This window comes from Solanum tuberosum, unplaced genomic scaffold (genome assembly GCF_000226075.1).
Source record: "Solanum tuberosum cultivar DM 1-3 516 R44 unplaced genomic scaffold, SolTub_3.0 scf00247, whole genome shotgun sequence".
Taxonomy (NCBI): Eukaryota; Viridiplantae; Streptophyta; class Magnoliopsida; order Solanales; family Solanaceae; genus Solanum; species Solanum tuberosum.
Window position 1 is genome coordinate 279,870 of NW_006239171.1, and position 7,098 is coordinate 286,967.

Consider the following 7,098-nt stretch of genomic DNA (forward strand, 5'->3'; position numbering starts at 1 on the left):
ATTTAAATAACTAATTCATGATGATCTGTTGTAATTCTAGAAACCCTAGGTTTGTTCATAATAAGGGGGGAATCAAGAATCTGACTGAATTTTACGGATCTGATGGGCGAAAGGAACCCACTAGTGAAATCCCACATACCTGGTGACGAATTCCACGGAGAAATCTTTCGATTTCGGGGCTGGAACTGATGGAACCTTGCTGTGTTCTTGAACTAGGGTTCTTGACCTCTCTTCTTCTCCTAATTTTCTAAGTTTTGATTAATGATTTTGACTAAGGTAAGTTCTAATTATGTTTCTAAGTTTAAACTGATTAAAACCTCATGATTTAGGGTCTAAACGACGTATCTTAGGGATTAAACGAAATAGGAAAAAACCAAAAGACCCCTGAATTAACTGATGTCGAAGTGATCAACGGATTGGACTGACGGGCCGTAGTTCAATCGACGGTCCGTCGATTGGAGTCGTCAATCGAGTTTGCCTAATAGGGCTTCACTAAAACGAGCATAACTTTTCACTCGGAGGTCGGATTTTAGCAAACTCGGCGGCGTTGGAAAGAGAATTAGATTATCTATCATATGGGACACAATTATTTTTGTGCTAAAATTTATGACCATCTGAATTTGATCCATCAACAATATTCAGCTAACTGGCTGCTGACCCTCATCTACGGTCTGACCTACGGACCGTGGATCAAATGACAGTCCGTGCTGGTCGACCATAGTTTGTGTCAGAGGCTGGGTAAAGGAGGTCTCAATCCACGGACACAGACCACAGACCGTGGTCTGATCTACGGACCGTGGGTCTGTCCGTGAGTCGGGACATAGCCAATTTTCTCAGCTGGGTCTTGGAGGGGTTTCAGTGGTGAACCATGGACCACCAGAACGGGCCGTGGTCTGACCTATGGTCCATGGATGGCAACTGTGGGTTGCACCTGGAACTTCTCAAAATCTGCATTTTTGGTCTGTTTCGAATACGGGTTGTTACAGATATGATACTTATCTTAGGATTGTATTATGATTATATTATTGTCTCTTATGCTCATGTCTTATGTTGACTAACGATTTGAGATGCTTTATGATGTTGTGCTATCTTTCATTTTTGGTACATTATGTACTAATCCGTATTGCCTACATTCTAATCAAATGTAGGTTGTTGGGAGATTGAGTTGCTTGGAGGCTAGGTTCCTAAGTGCAAGAAGACTTGAAGATTTGGTGAGTGCTCATAGCTTCGAGGACGAACCCATTTATGTTCCTTTATGTATTTTCTTATGTTTTAGACTTTATGGGGGCTGCGTCCCAATGACTTTTATTCATGTTATTCATAGATAGTTTGAGAAAAAGATGTTAGAAAGACTTCCGCTTTTATGAAATGCTTTTTGATTGTATGTTTAAAGAAAGTTTTAAATTCTCCCTACTTTTCTATGATCTTATGTTATGATGATGCTAAGGGTTGTATGCGACCCCTTCGGGGTCAAGTACGCCACGTTACGACTAAGGGGTACCCCTGGGTCGTGACATTTTTGACGATTATGAATACATTTTTGAACATTTAGTTTAGTATCAGCTTATTATTGAATTTTCAGTTCTAAGTTTTTGGGGATTGAAGTTTGGGTATTGAGACAAGTTTTCTCTAGTTTCCTTTAGCTTTGAAGAATTGAAGTTTTTTCACTTTTGAGAAATTGGAAGTGGGTCTTTGAGATTCTTTGATTTGGACCTGTGTAAAGACAAAATCAATCTTACCCAGTTGATGGAAACTCAATTTGGTAACGATTTTTTAATCTTTTTATGATGTTTAGCTAAAACCCCAATTATTGGGGTGATTATATGATTATGGGTTGATTTAGCTTATGGGTATTGCTAATTGTTAGTTTAAATGCTTTTTAGAAGTGAGTTCAATCAATAATTGTGGTTTAATTTAAGAATTGTAGTTGCAAATGCAGTTCTACCCTTTTGTTTTTGGCTTGCTCGAGAGAGAGATTTTAAAACTAAGATTATTGGTTGATGGTTTGTGGGTATTGAGTTGTCATGGGTTCATCTCGAGAGAGTGAATCCTAAACCCTTTTCCACACATTCAGCTCGAAAGAGTGAATGGACTAAAGCGTAGGTCTTATTTGGCATGCTTGCCGATGTTCGAGAGAAATCGACTTGATTTGGGTAAATTGTTCGAGAGAAAATTTACCTCCTCTATAGTCTAGCTTACTCACTAATATTTAGCTATTTCTTAATAGTTGCAATTACCCATTTTTCTACATTAGCCTATAATCGAATCACATCCCAAGAACCCGTCTTCATTATTGTTATTTCTATATGTTTTCTGCTGTTGTAGTTGATAATTAAAACAAAACCCCCTTATTTGACATTCATGTCACCCCTTGATTTGAATGATGTTTTTATTCGTGCATTTTTATTCCTATGACTGATTTGAGCATATTCGTATTTTCCTATTGAATCTTAAACACGTACCGCTTCCCGTGGGATTTGACCCCAACTCATTTAGTTAAATTTTATACTGAGTAGCGATCGTTGACACTTAGAATTTGATGAAGTGTCCTTGAACGTTAATCAACAAGCCACTTGAGGACTCGTGGAAGGGTTCGTGGGGTGTGGGAGTTTTTGGGGAATATTTTGTAGGCCACTGGTCCAAGGGCCATGGCAGCCTAGACGGCTCGTGAACCCTTGGACGGCTCGTGAAGCTGGTCGTGTGGGGGTTGCGTCAGTAGTAAGTTTGAGGGCCATTGGGTCTTTTCCAAATTTTTTTAAAACAATACTATATCATTTTACCCATGCCAAGGACCCCTATATAAGTGATTTTAACCCCAAATTCAACCCATTCAAGTCATTCTATTAAATTCACCAAAAGAAATTGGGTTCGTCCTCTCCAAAATATTTCTCTCTCTAGAAACTTGAAGAATAAGAAGGGTTTAAGCTAGGGATCAAGGTCAAGTCTCCATTCTCCAATCATTTATGGGCTTTGATAGAAATGTATGATAGCTTTTCATCCATGGAATCTTTGCATCCATGGAGCCCCAAAGTTCTCCAATTCAAAAGTAGAAATTCCCCAATTTGAGTTAGGGTTTTCTTTTAACTAATGGGTCTTTATGAATGTTGATTCAAACTATTGAATTATGATTGTTTATGCATTAATTGAGAGGATTCTATGCTTTTTAAGATGAAATTCCATGTACCCATGCTTAACCCATGTTTCTAAGATTGAATTGATGCAAATGGGTTTTAACTCCATGAAAGGAGAATTTATGGATTTATGTGCATTCTTATTGAATAAATAAGATGTGATAAGTATTGCTTGAGATTGAAGCATATGTGATGATTATGATATGAATTGCTTTGAGAGTGAAGCATTTGTTGTGAATTGTTCACTACAACAAATTTGATGATTAGCAACAAATAATTTTGTCACTAGAAACTTAAATTTCGTCACAAAAATAATTTTGTGACGAAAAATAATTCGTCAGTCATTCGTCCCTAAAGCACGGGTCACTAAATGTATACAGAGACAATTTAGTGTTTCGCCACTAAATAGAAATGTATTAACTACGAAAATATTTTGTGTCCCAAAATGCTTCATATTTATGACAAATTTGTTCGTCATAAAAATTATTAAAATTTGTAGGTAAAGATATATTTTTGTCACTAAATAGGTTATTATAGTTGACGAAAATGATGTGTCACTAACTACTTAGTTTAATTAGTGATGATGCAATTTGTCACTAATATTTTATGTATTTCGTAGCCATTAAATAATATTTCATCACTAAAAACTACTTTTTACATAAAAAAAATTTGTTGTCTCTAAAGGTAAAAATTAGTGACAACTTTATATTTAAATAATTTTGTAGTTGAAACAATCATGTCGTCACTAAAAATAATTCTTTTGCCGACAAAATAAAATTGTCACTAAAAAATATCATAAATAAGTAGGCAATTTTTGGGACAAAAACTATTTTTGTCACAGAATATCGTACTTTAATGACGAAAATGCTATCGTCTTAAAAAATAATGTATTCGTCACTAATAATTGAGGTTTCGAAGATAAAATGTTTCATCACTAATGGGAAAATGCTATCGTCTTAAAAAATAATGTATTCGTCACTAATAATTGAGGTTTCGAAGATAAAATATTTCGTCACTAATGACATTTAAACTTGTAGCAATACTATTTACAATTTGTATTGAGCTAGGTCTCCGTAAAATTAAAAATTTATTTAAAAAATTAAAATTATTAAATAATACAAATATATTAAACTTAATAGCATGGAGTAATTTTTTTAATAATGAGCATCATACACTATACAAATTAAAATTAACAACATACACTATATAGAGAGAGTTAGAGTTTACAAATAATTACAAGACAATAATAGAAATTAAATAATATACAAAACCCAAATTAAATAAAATTAGCTTGTCTAGTGTTTCCCTCCTATGGAGGCTCTCCATATCTTGAACTTGTGTTCAAACTTGCTGAAGGATATCAAAAGAGTATTCAATCAGTAAAATCTTTTAGCTTAATCAGACACAATTTAACCAAAATAAAACAAGTAAGAACCGTTCCAAACTAAACACAAATTTTGATTTGAATAATTGCCAGGGAAATCCAAAGAAGTTGCAAGAGAAGCAAAAAAACACAAATTTTAACACGTAAAGTGTAGTTTCTTTTCTCTACTGATGACTTCTGTTTGCACAGAGAAAACAGCTAATGCTAGCTTCTCATAGACCAATGGATAAAATACCTTGATGGCATGAAAAGGAGATTTCCTTTGGCATTTACAACATCCCATCTATGTTGTTCCAGCAAATATCTTTGCAAGGCCATGTAGTTGAACTGCAACATTAGAATCAACTTCACCTTGCATAGCTTGCCGTTTAACAATGTTTTCTTCTTCAAGAACATCTTCGTCATCTGGTATAATACTATCCAACGCTGGCACTGAACCTGTGCAACTACAAACACTACCCTCTGAACACAAAATGAACAGCCTTAAAGTTTTGCCACAGTATGATCAAAATTCGATATTAAGGTACTGATAAATTTTGGTTACCTTTCACCTTATTTCCACTTTTGCCTGTCGAGTAAACAGGATTCAAGAAGTAGAATGCTGACTTTCTCACACCAGAAATATTCAAAATTGTGTTATCCAAGTAAATAGCAAGAACAAACCACAGAAATAATGTTTACACGAGCCATATGTAAATCTCGTTCTGTTAACACTCCAACTAATATTATTAACACAATACACTCAAACTAATATTATTAACACGAGACAATTCATAAAATTTGAAAATTACCACCGATTTCATGCTTAAAAAAACACATTTTGGCGATTAAGAAATAAGGGACACAGTTTCACTAATTCACAGAGAAATTAAATAGTAGATCGAACAAGAAAACAAACCAAGGTGAATCTGAGAAGATTCGTCTTTAGCAGACTAGAACTTCAACTTCACTGGAGTTCTTGCTACCTTATTTGTTTCACCGGAGTTGTTGATGTTGCTGTTTGTTCCACCGGACTGCTGGCCGGAGCAGTTGTTGCTGCTGGTCCTCGCGGTGTCTCTCCTAGCTTCTGGTTGGAGCTGGTGTCGTCGCCGGCTGCTGTTGCTGCTTCGCTGAAAATGAGAGGGGAAAATGAGGAGCATCAGCCTTGCTCCTTTGCTCGCTGCACCGCCTTCCTCGCCGGCTGCTGGCTGTTGTCGGTTGCTGTCGCTAGTCGGAGCTGGTGTTATTTCTCGCCTAAATGAGAAGGGAGGAAACGAGGGGAGGGAAAGAGGAGAGAGAGCGACGGGGAGTGGAGAGAGGAAACTATCGCCGGCGATGGATGGTCTCGTCGGAGGAGCCACGTGAGAGAAGAGGGGCTGGCGGCGCTGATCTTCAAGGGAGCAGAGGAAGAGTGAAAATGAAAATTGATAAGGGTATGGGTCTTAATGTTGGAATAGGAAAGAATGGTTATTAGAACTCCACCTTTGGATTAGAATAGATGAACACTTAGGATTAAAAGTTGGGATGATTTAATAAGATGGGTGGATGAGATTAAAGATGACATTTCAAGAATTGAACTGCAATGGCTATAAATGCAATGCATAAAGGCTTCAATTGAAATGAATTTAATTAGCGAAGGCTAGAATTGAAATAATTTTGAATAGATTAGGCTATTATTTAAATTATTTTGAGAAAGATTTAGGAAATGCTATCCAATTAATAAAATACTACACATATTATAATGTTTTCATACAAATTTAACACAATTAAATTTTAAAATATTTGAGTAAAATAATTATTTCGAGTTTCAATTTAATAATAAAATAATTTTATTAGTAATTACAATAATTTTTATAAATCATGCATACTGAAATATATAATTTTTAGACAAAATCGATTAAAATTTTAAACTCGGAATATGTTTTAAAAATATGTACTTAATCGAATAGCACTTCCGAAAGGGTTATAGGTCGGTCAAAATTGGGTGTCAACAAGAGTTATTTACAGACGTGTTTGAGAAGAGAGAAAGAATGGATCGGAGGCGGATGATATGGACGATCAAGATTTGATCTCAGCCTTTGGTTTGAATGATATGGCGATCAAGATTTGATCTTGTAGTTGATTTGGATGAACGAATATTACGAGTTTTAAAATCTTAATCGATTAAAGGATGGGGTTTTGAGAATTGAATTGAAACAGATAGGCTATAATTGAAAAGTGTTGAAATGCTATAATTGAAATAAGCAAATGGCCATAATTGACATGAAATTGAATATGAAATGCTGGAGTTGAAATAGAATTGGATAGGAAGAGGGCTATGAATTAAATAAATTGAATAAAAGAGGTTATGATTTAAATGATTTAAGGGGAGATTAAGGAAATGTTATTCAATTAATAAAATACTACATATATTAAAGTATTTTCATATAAATTAAACACACCTAAATATAAAACATTTAAATAAAGTAGTTATTTCGAGTTTAACTAGCGATAAATATAATAATTTAAATAATTTAATAATAATAATTGATAATTTTGTAAATAAGCGATACTATAATATATAATTTTAGACAAAATCGATTAAGATTTTAAAACTCGTAATAT

The 7,098-nt window shown here is 34.6% G+C and overlaps 1 long non-coding RNA gene across 1 annotated transcript; it reads right to left on the minus strand.

The window, feature by feature from the left end:
• Positions 1–4,310: 4,310 nt before the first annotated feature.
• Positions 4,311–5,946, minus strand: LOC102596353 (uncharacterized). Its single transcript, XR_368127.2, has 2 exons — positions 4,751–5,946; positions 4,311–4,481 (listed from the first exon to the last, which is right to left on the minus strand). It is a non-coding gene; the product is annotated as an uncharacterized lncRNA (long non-coding RNA).
• Between the last annotated feature and the right edge of the window lie 1,152 nt (positions 5,947–7,098).